Source organism: Rhinopithecus bieti, unplaced genomic scaffold, assembly GCF_001698545.2.
Source record: "Rhinopithecus bieti isolate Rb0 unplaced genomic scaffold, ASM169854v2 scaffold_13857, whole genome shotgun sequence".
NCBI lineage: Eukaryota > Metazoa > Chordata > Mammalia > Primates > Cercopithecidae > Rhinopithecus > Rhinopithecus bieti.
This window is the reverse complement of record NW_016807741.1, coordinates 2,176,370-2,186,754: the sequence shown is the minus strand read 5'-3', so window position 1 is coordinate 2,186,754 and position 10,385 is coordinate 2,176,370.

Genomic DNA, 10,385 nt, shown 5'->3' with positions numbered 1-10,385 from the left:
TCAGAACATTTACATTAGCCTACAGTTGGGCAAAATCAGCTAACACAAAGTCTATTTTATAACAAAGTGTTGAATATGTCATGTAATTTATTGAACACTATACTGAAAGGGAAAACCAGAATGGTTGGAGGGGTTCTCGAAGCACAGTTCCTACTGAATGCATGTTGTTTTTACACCATCATAAGGTCGAAAAATTGTTAGTTGAGCCATTTTAAGTTGGGGAATGTTTGTATTGATACATACTATAACATGCATGAATCTTGAAAACACTGTGCTAAGTGAAAAAGAAAACAGTTACAAAAGACCACATAAATTGTATGATTTTATTTATATGAAACACCCAGAACAGGCACATCTGTAGAGACAGAAAGTAGTTGTTGCCTAGGGCTGGGGTCAGTGGGACAAGGTGTTTGAGCAGTGGTGTCTAAAGGGCATAGTTTCTGTGTTTTGTTTTTGTGGTAATTAAAATATTCTAAAATTAATTGTTGTCCTAGAAGTATGCTTTGTGAAAATACTAAAAACTACTGGTTTGAATAAGTTGAAAGTGTGAATTGTATGATATGTGAATCATATCTCAATAAGATGGCTATGGTACAGGACTGTCTGTACGGAAGGAAAGAAGGGTATGGAGCAGTGGAAACTCTCAAGTGATGTTAATGGGAATGAAAATTAGCATAATCACTTTGGAAAGATGTTTGCCAATATCTAGTAGTTGAAGACAGTATCTCTATGACTCAGCAATTTTATTCCTGAATATATCCCCTAGGGAAACTTGTACACATGTGTAGCAGGATACATTTATGAGAATAGCAGCATTAATTGCAATGACTCTAAAATGGAAACAACCCAAATGTCCATCATTAGAATGTATAATTAAATTGTAATGTGGCAATATCATGGAAGACTGTTGAGAAAAAAAAAAATGAATGAACTAAAACTATTCTCAGCAAATGTGGATGAATCCTAAAAACTTAATGTTGAGGGAAAGATACATGACACCAAAAATATTAACAGTATTGAAAGTTCAAAAGCCTGAAACTAAAAAGCAGAAACTAAAACACAGAATTTAGGAGGGGTTATCCATAGATGGTAAAATATAAAGAAATACAAAGAAAGTAATTATCTAAAAAGTCAGAATAGTGTTTACTCATCCTCTGTGGAGAGGGGACACTTAAGGGGTTTTGGGACCTTGGCAAGGACCTTCCTTGACCCAGTATGAGTACATAGCTGTTCTCTTTAAAATTACTCATTAAACCATATATTTATATTTTTTGGTCTTTTAAAAGTAATACACAATTAAAAGCTCAAAGAAAAGTCTGAAAAATGGTTTGGAATTAATAAACATTGTGTTAATATTTTAAAATTATTTTAAATATATTATTCATAGGTGTTTGAAGTGAATTGGAAAGAATTCTATATGCTCATATATAATATTGTCCTACTGACCCATAAATTGACATGTTGCATTATAAACAAAAGAACTCATTACCTCTAGTGCCCTCAGTGGGATTATATGCTGAAATGTAAGTAGGTTCAAGAAGGGTTTAGAGGAACTGATGGAAGATGAATCTCAAACCGTGATATGTACAATAAATTCCTAACCTTTTGAAGTGCATATCAAAGAGGGTAATTGGATTCTCTTCAACATGTTTCTTGTTGCTGCTGTCAGATAGAAAGCAAGACTGGATCAATGGAGGGTCTGACCCAGGAAGACAAATCTCATCTTCTTCTGTAACTACGGAAGATACAACTCTTCCCCCAGAGGATCGCATTCCATGGCAGGTGCCCAGGATGAAGGACAAGGCTGATCAACTAGTGTTTACCATGCAACTTAAGACTAGAGTAGTTTCTAGGTCCCTGTTTTCAAAGAATTGATAATCTGTCTGGGAAGACAAAGTGACACTCGTGACCAGAAGCTTCAAATTTTGAATTATGTGGCTTTAATAATAAATGGATTCTCAGGAAAAATATTTGCAGATATTATGTTAGGAAAATGTATAAATCAATATGAAAATATAAACAACTCCAAAGAAAAATGAGCAAAGTGCCTGGATAGGCAGATCACAGAAAAAGAAATCCAGACACCAACAAGCATATGAAAAGTTGGTTACCTTCATACTCAAAATGCAGAACTGTAGATCAAAGCAATAAGGTGTTCTTTATCACCTGTATTAGCCCATTCTCACATAGCTATTAATAACCTGAGACTGGGTACTTTAAAAGGAAAAGAAGTTGAAGTGGCTCATGGTTCTGCTGTTTGTTCAGGAAGCATGGCTGGAGAGGCCTCAGGAAACTTACAACATGGTGGAAGGCAAAGGGGAAGCAGGCACACCATCAAATGGCCAGCAGGAGAGAGTGAAGGGGGACATGCTCCACACATTTAAACAATCAGATCTCGTGAGAATTCACTCATTGTCATGAGAATAGCAGGGGAGAAATCTGCCCCCATGATCCAATCACCAGATCCTTCCACCAACATTGGGGATTACAATTCAACATGAGATTTGGGTGGGGATGCAGAGCCAAACCATTCATCACCTATTAGATTGGCAAATATTTACAAGTTTGAAAATAGCCAGTGTCAGTGAGTGTGTGGCAAATAAATATTGTTTGCTACTAGTAGAAACATAAATTGCTGTTTACTAATTCCTAATTACTAAATTAATATTTACTTACTACGAATTACACCCGTACCACCTTTTTGAAGAACAAGTATCCAGTATCAGCTTTCAAAAACCACACACAATTGACTCAACAATTTGAGTACCAGGAATTCAGGCCTTGGATATTCACCTAAAAGTACCAATGTAGAGATAGATAAGAAACAAGTGACATAAATTGCCCCCATGGAAAAGGGTGGCTGGGGACTGTCTAGAAGGGATGCAATTCGGATTATAGAGAAAGAAGGGGAGACTTTTTGCTTTATAATCTCTTAGATATTTGAATTTTGAATTTTGTAAATGAGTTTAGAAAATCATTAACAAATTTATTTTACATTAAAATAGTTTTAAAAAAATGTAAAAAGAGGACCTCAGCACTGTAAGAAAAGTATATATAATAATATTATTCCTAGTAGCTGGGTGACAAAATAATCTGTAAAGCAAACCTCTGTGACACAAGTTTACCTGAAAAACAAACCTGTACATATATCCCTGAACCTAAAAGTTAACAAAACTCAATAATTATTACACAGTTTCAAATAGCTGGAGGGGGGATATTGATGTTCCTAACACAAGAGAATGATAAATGTTTGAAATAATGGATATGCTTATTACCCTCATTTGATCACTATATATTATATGGATCAAAATATCACTATGCACCCCGTAAATATGTTAATTATTATTTGTCAATTAAAAAACATAATTTAAAAAGGGACTTCAAGATACGTTCACTGGAACATTATTATAGCATATCACTGAAAAATACCCAAATGTCCATCAACAGGTGACTGCTTGAGTAAATGTACATAGAGTGGAATACTATGCAGCTGCTTAAAAGAGTGAGAGGAGGCCAGATATGGTGGCTCATGCCTGTCATCCCAGCACTTTGGGAAGCTGAGGAGGGAGGATCGCTTCAGGCCAGGAGTTCAAGACCAGGTTGGGCAACATAGTGAGACCCTATCTCTAAAAAAAAAAGAAAAAAAATAAAGCCAGAAGTGGTGGTCCATGCTCGTAGCCCCAGCCACTCAGGAGAGTAAGGTGGGAGGATCACTTGAGCCCAGGAGACGGAAGCTGCAGTGAGCTATGCTCGTGCCACTGCTCTTCAGCCTGGGTGACAGAAATGGGTGGGACAAACTTCACGGGGGAATATCTCCCAGATACATACAACAAAAGCAAGCTACAGATGTCTCCGCAGAGGAATTCTAAGGAGTTTTGTGGGGTTTTTTTGTAAATTAAAAAATATGCATGCAGATAATCTTTGAGGGGGGAGTGGGGAGTGGGGAGGAGGAAGATTTACCTTTATTTTGACATTTCTATATTGTTTGAATATATTACATTTTCTTTTAAATATTCAAGTTTTACTTTAAAACATTTTAATAAAGATTTTTAGAGATCATTAATTTAGCAAACGCCTACTGAAATTTGTTGTGTTCCAGATTCTGTGGTAGACGGAAGGGAAGAAAAAGCATAAAAAAGACATAGCACCTTTGCTGGAACAACTCAGTCTCACTGAAGACCATTTATAGATAATTATAGCACAGTGGAATAAGCCCCACTGAGACAGACAGACTAATGCTGTGTGGCGGGGTCACAGAAGACTTGGGTTTTGGAAAAATTCCTCCAAGTTTCCTAGGCAGAAAGAGGGGTGCTGCCCTAAACCAGGCAGAGATGACCAGGAGCTGACCCAGGTCATTGGCAATGGGATGGACTGAAAAACCTTTTCTGTAGTAGAATTGACCCAAGACAGGTGATTAGTGGGCTGTGGGTGGGTGAAGGAGAGAGCTATTTCTGTGTGATTGAGTTAGGAACATCAACTGAATTTGGTACGATTTTCAGAACAGCAGAAACTGTTAAGCAGTGTTGGGATGCAGCAGGTATATGAAGGTCCCCACCCCCAGAGAGGCTTAAATCTGGTTGGTGAGAAAAATGATAGTGGCTTCTACCTGTCATTAATCTAAGCTGACACTTCAATTCCCTTTTGCCGACAACCACTCAACCTCTCTGCTGCAACGTGTTAAGAGCAGCACCCGGCGCCTTCCCTGATCAATGGTTGCACTGCCTGGCTCTGCCACTCAATGGCTGCGTGATCTTGAGCAAGTGACCTCACTGCTCTCCACCTCACTTTCTTCATCTGTAAAATGGGGATGAGGATAGCACCTGTGTCACAGGCTTTATGACAAGTAAATGATGTAAGGAATGTGGAGACTTAGCACCGCATTCAGCATATAGTAGTGTTCACCGAATGTGATCTGTGATTGTTATTATTATTTTATAAAATCATGGGGAGGGACCGGCCATGGTGGCCCATGCCTGTAATCCCACTGCTTTAGGAAGCCGAGGTGGAAGGATCGCTTTGAGTTTTGAACTCCAGCCTGGGCAACATAGGGATACCTCTGTCTTCACAAAAAATAAAAACAAAAACATTAGCTGGGAGTGGTGGTACATGCCTGTGGTCTCAGCTACTTGGGAGGCCGAGGTGGGCAGATCCTTTGAGCTCAGGAGTTCAAAGTTGCAGTGAGCTATGATCATGCCACTGCACTCCAGCCTGGGTGACAGAGTAAGACCCTGTCTCAAAAAAAAAAAAAAAAAAAAAAAATCATGGGGAAAGGAGTTCAGGTGTTGGTCAGCAAAGCTCCTCCAGGCCATTTTAAGTTGCGAGTAGGCAGCCATGCTACTTGAGCTGTGAGGACCAGCTATGTACATGCAGAGTTTTGTAATAACATCTGCAAGTGACACATGTGTTTGTTACTGTGCTACATGGTCATTAGATATAAATAGCAAGCCATTCATGTAAATAAAAATATTTACTTTTTTAATGAGACCAACCTGGCCAACAGGGTGAAACCCCGTCTCTACTAAAAATATAAAAATTAGCTGGGCATGGTGGCAGGCACCTGTAATCTCACCTACTTGGGAGGCTGAGGCAGGAGAATCGCTTGAACCCAGGAGGCAGAGGTTGCAGTGAGCTGAGATCATGCCATTGCACTCCAGCCTAGGCAACAAAATGAGACTCTGTCTCAAACAAAACAAAACAAAACAAAAATTGAAGTAGGAAGAAAAAGGGCCAAGTGTGGTGGTTCGCACCTGTAATCCCATTACTTGGGAAGGCTGAGGTGGGAGCATCACTTGAAGCCAGGAGTTCAAGACCAGCCTAGGAAACAAAGCAAGACTCCATCTCTACCAGAAAAAAAAAAAATTCAGCTGGGCATGGGAGTGCATGCCTATGGTTCCAGTTACTCAGGAGAGTGAGGATTGCTTGAGCTCAGAAGTTTGAGGTTGCAGTGAGTTATGATTTCTCCACTGCTCTCCAGCCTGGGTGACAGAGCAACACCCTTGTCTCTGAAATAAATAAGAAGAAATGCGTCGTTGATAAAGTCAGAGAATAATAAGGGAAATTTTTTGTAGAGAAAACAAAGCTGGAGTGAAGGCCTAAGAAGAAGCCGAAGATGTTTGATTCCAGTGTTACGGGGCTAAAGCCAAAGCTACATTGTGTGTGAGATACAGAGAGGCATTCCGGGAAGAGAAGGGCATCTGAGGCTTTTAAAGAAAAATCCAAAAGAAGGAATAAAGGGGACTGGAAAAGAAATGAGTGAGAAGGGAAGAACTAGGGCAGGCAGTGACCATTTCCTATTCCTAGAATGCCTCTTCAAAGAAAACGCATGTATTGATGAACTGCAATTCATTCCTTCACTTGACATTTGGAGAAGGTTTGAGAAATCCTGCCATAGAGTAGCCAGGGCTGCTGCTGATGCCAGCCTAATCCCAGATGGCTGGAAGAAGGTGGGTTCCTTCCTTCAGTCTCCTGTGCCAAAGATGCCTTTTGCATGAAGATGCCTTGGTCTCATAAGAACAGGAGAGGAAAATGAGCTTCCTTGGATGTAGAAAGGCAAGGCTGAGAGGAGAGAGGGGTCTGGGGCCCAGAGGTGGGGCTTTTCAGGTGGCCTGTGCCACCACTACTGTCACCATCAGATCCCTGCTGGTGTGTGTCCAGGCAAATTGATTAGTATGTCCATCTCAGCAGACCCATTCAGCAAGAAGGGTTCATATGCCAATGTGTGGGTTGGCCCACATGGCCTCTGAACCAAAATCAGAAAGCAGGCCATTGTGTGACATCAACCCCTGAGAAGCAAGGTGCCTTTCTTTCTCTTGTTTCTGCTGGGACATCCGCTGACTTCAGGTAGTCAATGTTACACTTAGGGAAGAGGGTGGCAGGATGAGAGGCAGGGAGGGAGAGGCAGTTTCGAGTTTATCAAGAGTGGAAGGGCTCATGCTGTATTTGATTTTATTTAATTTTTCATTTCTGTGGGTACATAGCAGGTGCATATATTTACAGGTTACATGAGATGTTTCGATACAAGTATGCAGTGCTTCATAATCACATTAGGGTAAATGGGGTACCCATCACCTCAGGTATTTATCATGTGTGTTCCAAACTATCCAATTATACTTTTAGTTATTTTTAAATGTACAATTATTTTTGACTACAGTCACCCTGTTGTATTACCAAATACTGTCTTAGAATTCTTTCTAGCTACTTTTGTACCAATTTACCATCCCCACCCCCCACTACGCTTCACAGCCTCTAGTAGCCATCATTCTACTATCTCCATGAGTTCAATTACTTTAAATTTTAGTTCCCACAAATAAATGAGAAAATACAACGCTTGTCTTTCTGTGCCTTACTTATTTTACTTAGCAGAATGACCTCCAGTTCCATCCACATTGTTGCAAACGACAGGATCACGCTCTTTTTTATGGCTGAATAGTACTCCATTGTGTGTAAGCACCACATTTTCTTTATCCATTTGTCTGTTAATGGACACTTGGGCTGCTTCCAAGTCTTGGCTATTGTGAATAGTGCCTCAGTAAACATGGGGCTGCAGATATCTCTTTGATATGCTGATTTCCTTTCTTCTGGGTTTATATCCAGCAGTGCGATTGCTGGATCATATGGTAGTTCTATTTTTAGTTTTTTGAGGAGCCTCCAACTGTTCTTCATAGTGGTTGTACTAATTTACCTTCCCACCAACAGTGTAGAAGGGTTCTGCTTTCTCCACATCCCTGCCAGCATTTGTTATTGCCTGACTTTTATTTATCTGTTTTTTTGAGATGGAGTGGCGCGATCTCGGCTCACTGCGACCTCCGCCTCCTGGGTTCAAGTGATTCTCCTGCCTCAGCCTCCAGAGTAGTTGGGATTACAGGCATATGCCACCATGCCCAGCTAATTTTTTTGTATTTTTAGTAGAGATGGGGTTTTGCTATGTTGGCCAGGCTGTCTTGAACTCCGGACCTCAGATGATCCACCTGCCTCGGCCTCCCAAAATGCTGGGATTACAGGTGTGAGCCACAGTGCCCAGCCTGTTATTGCCTGACTTTTGGATAAAAGTCATTTTAACCGGAATGAGATGATATCCCATTGTGGTTTTGATTTGCATTTCTCTGATGCTCAGTGATGTTGAGCATCTTTTTATATACCTGTTTGCTATGTCTTCTTTTGAGAAATGTCTGTTCAGGTCTTTTGCCTATTTTAAAATCAGATTGTTAGATTTTTTTTTCTATAGAGTTGTTTGAGCTCCTTGTATATGCTGTTATTAATCCTTTGTCGGATGGGTAGTTTGCAAATATTTTCCCCCATTCTGTGGGTTGTCCCTTCACTTTGTTGACTGTTTCATTTATTGCTCTATTTTTATATCTTTCTGTATCCTTTGTCCGTTTTAGGAATATTAGCAGTGCCACTTTGTTAGGATCTATGGTTGCATTACCCTGAGGCCTATGAGCTTTTAAGGAGCCTACAAAACATATCTGAGCTCTAGAAAAAAGAACATACGACTCTAAGATGGAAAAAATGGAAATAAATATGTTTGAACCATATGAACATATGAACTAAATGAACAAATGTGTATAAAGTGTAAATTTGTGTCAATTTTATGATTAAATTGCGTGTTCATAAAATTTCATTACATGTATAGTTGAAAGTTATCTGTAGGTTTGCTTTTCTCACTTCACAAGAATTCTGGTATATGCCTATCTGACTGTAGAGATGTCATAGCCAAATTAAATGTGCTCCTCAGAGCTAAATAATTTCAAAAGCCAAATTATAAAAATTCTTTTAATTTTTTACAGCAAAAACAATTGTACTTAATGTGAGCTACAGGTGCATTTGACAATGCTTGATATTAGGTAGGATGAAATTTCTCAAAGTGAGAACACAGAGGGACTGTGGAATCTTAAAATGGCAATGCACACATATATCTGCCTGCCAGGATGTTCATCACAGTTTGGTTTATAATAGCAAATAACTTCAAGTCAGTGACAACTTGAAAAAAATAGCAAATAATTGGAAACCACCTACATTGACAACAATTAGAGACTATTTTAACGAATCATGGTACCACACAAAAGATATGAGGTGATTGCTGAAAATGAGGTGTTCATAGGAAATTATTTAATTTGATCTAGAAAGACCTTCAAGATGTATTAAAATGTAAAACAGTTTGCGTAATATGATTGCCTTTGTTTATACAAGGAAAAATGATTTCTAGAGAAAAAGACTGGCAAGAAGTACATTAGTGTGGTCCCGATGAGTGGTAATCTCTGAGTGGTAGAATAACAAGTGAGTTACTTTTATTTTCTTTTATAATTCTCTGTGTCTTCAACCAGGATTATTTACTATTTCTGGAAAACAGACGAATATGTTTCATACAGATGGGAAACACTTTATAATGGATGACTTTTTTCCTAATAATTAATACATTCCAGTCAAAGAAGCCTATATGTAGGGCTGGACTGAGTGGAGTCAGCAGACATCTTCCTTTCTTTGTTTGAGGTTGAGGTTTGAACACATTGAAATGTTATAAAAAGAGAATTACCATTTGATCCAGAAATCCCCGGATCTACCCAGAGGAAAAGAAGTCGTTAGAGGAAAAAGATACTCAGACACACGTGCTTATAGCAGTACAATTCACAATTGCAAAAATGTGGAACCAGCCCAAATGCTAATCAATGAGTGGGCAGAGAAACTGTGGTGTATACCACTATATATATATGTATATATATCACATCATGTATATACCATATCATATGTATACACACACACATATATCTCTCTATATATATGATGGAATACTACTCAGCTATAAAAATGAATGAATTAATGGCATTTGCAGCAACCAGGGTGGAACTGGAGACCGTTATTCTAAGTTAAGTAACTCAGGAATGGAAAACCAAACACAGTATGTTTTCACTCATAGGTGGAAGCTAAGCTATGAGGATGCAAAGGGATAAGAGTGGTACAGTGGACTTTGGGGACTCAGGGGAAAGGGTTGGAGGGGGTTGAGGGATAAAAGACTACAAACTGGATGTAGTATATACTGCTCAGGTGATAGGTGCACCAAAATCTCACAGATCATCACTAAAGAACTCACTCATGTAACAAATGCCATCTGTTCCCCCAAAATCTATAGACATATTTTTAAAAAAGAAATGTCATTTAGACAGAGATCTTGACTACATAATAGCAACAAACACTCATGTCACCACTGGTAGTCAAAATAAGCCTTTTCTTTTCTCTTTTTCAATTTTTTTGTAGAGATGTGGCTTTGCTATGTTGCCCAGGCTGGCTTCGAACTGCTGAGCTTAAGCGATCCTCCCACCTCAGCCTCTCAAAGTGCTGGAATTACATGCGTGAGCCATGGCGCCTGGCTTTTTTTCTATTTTCTTTTG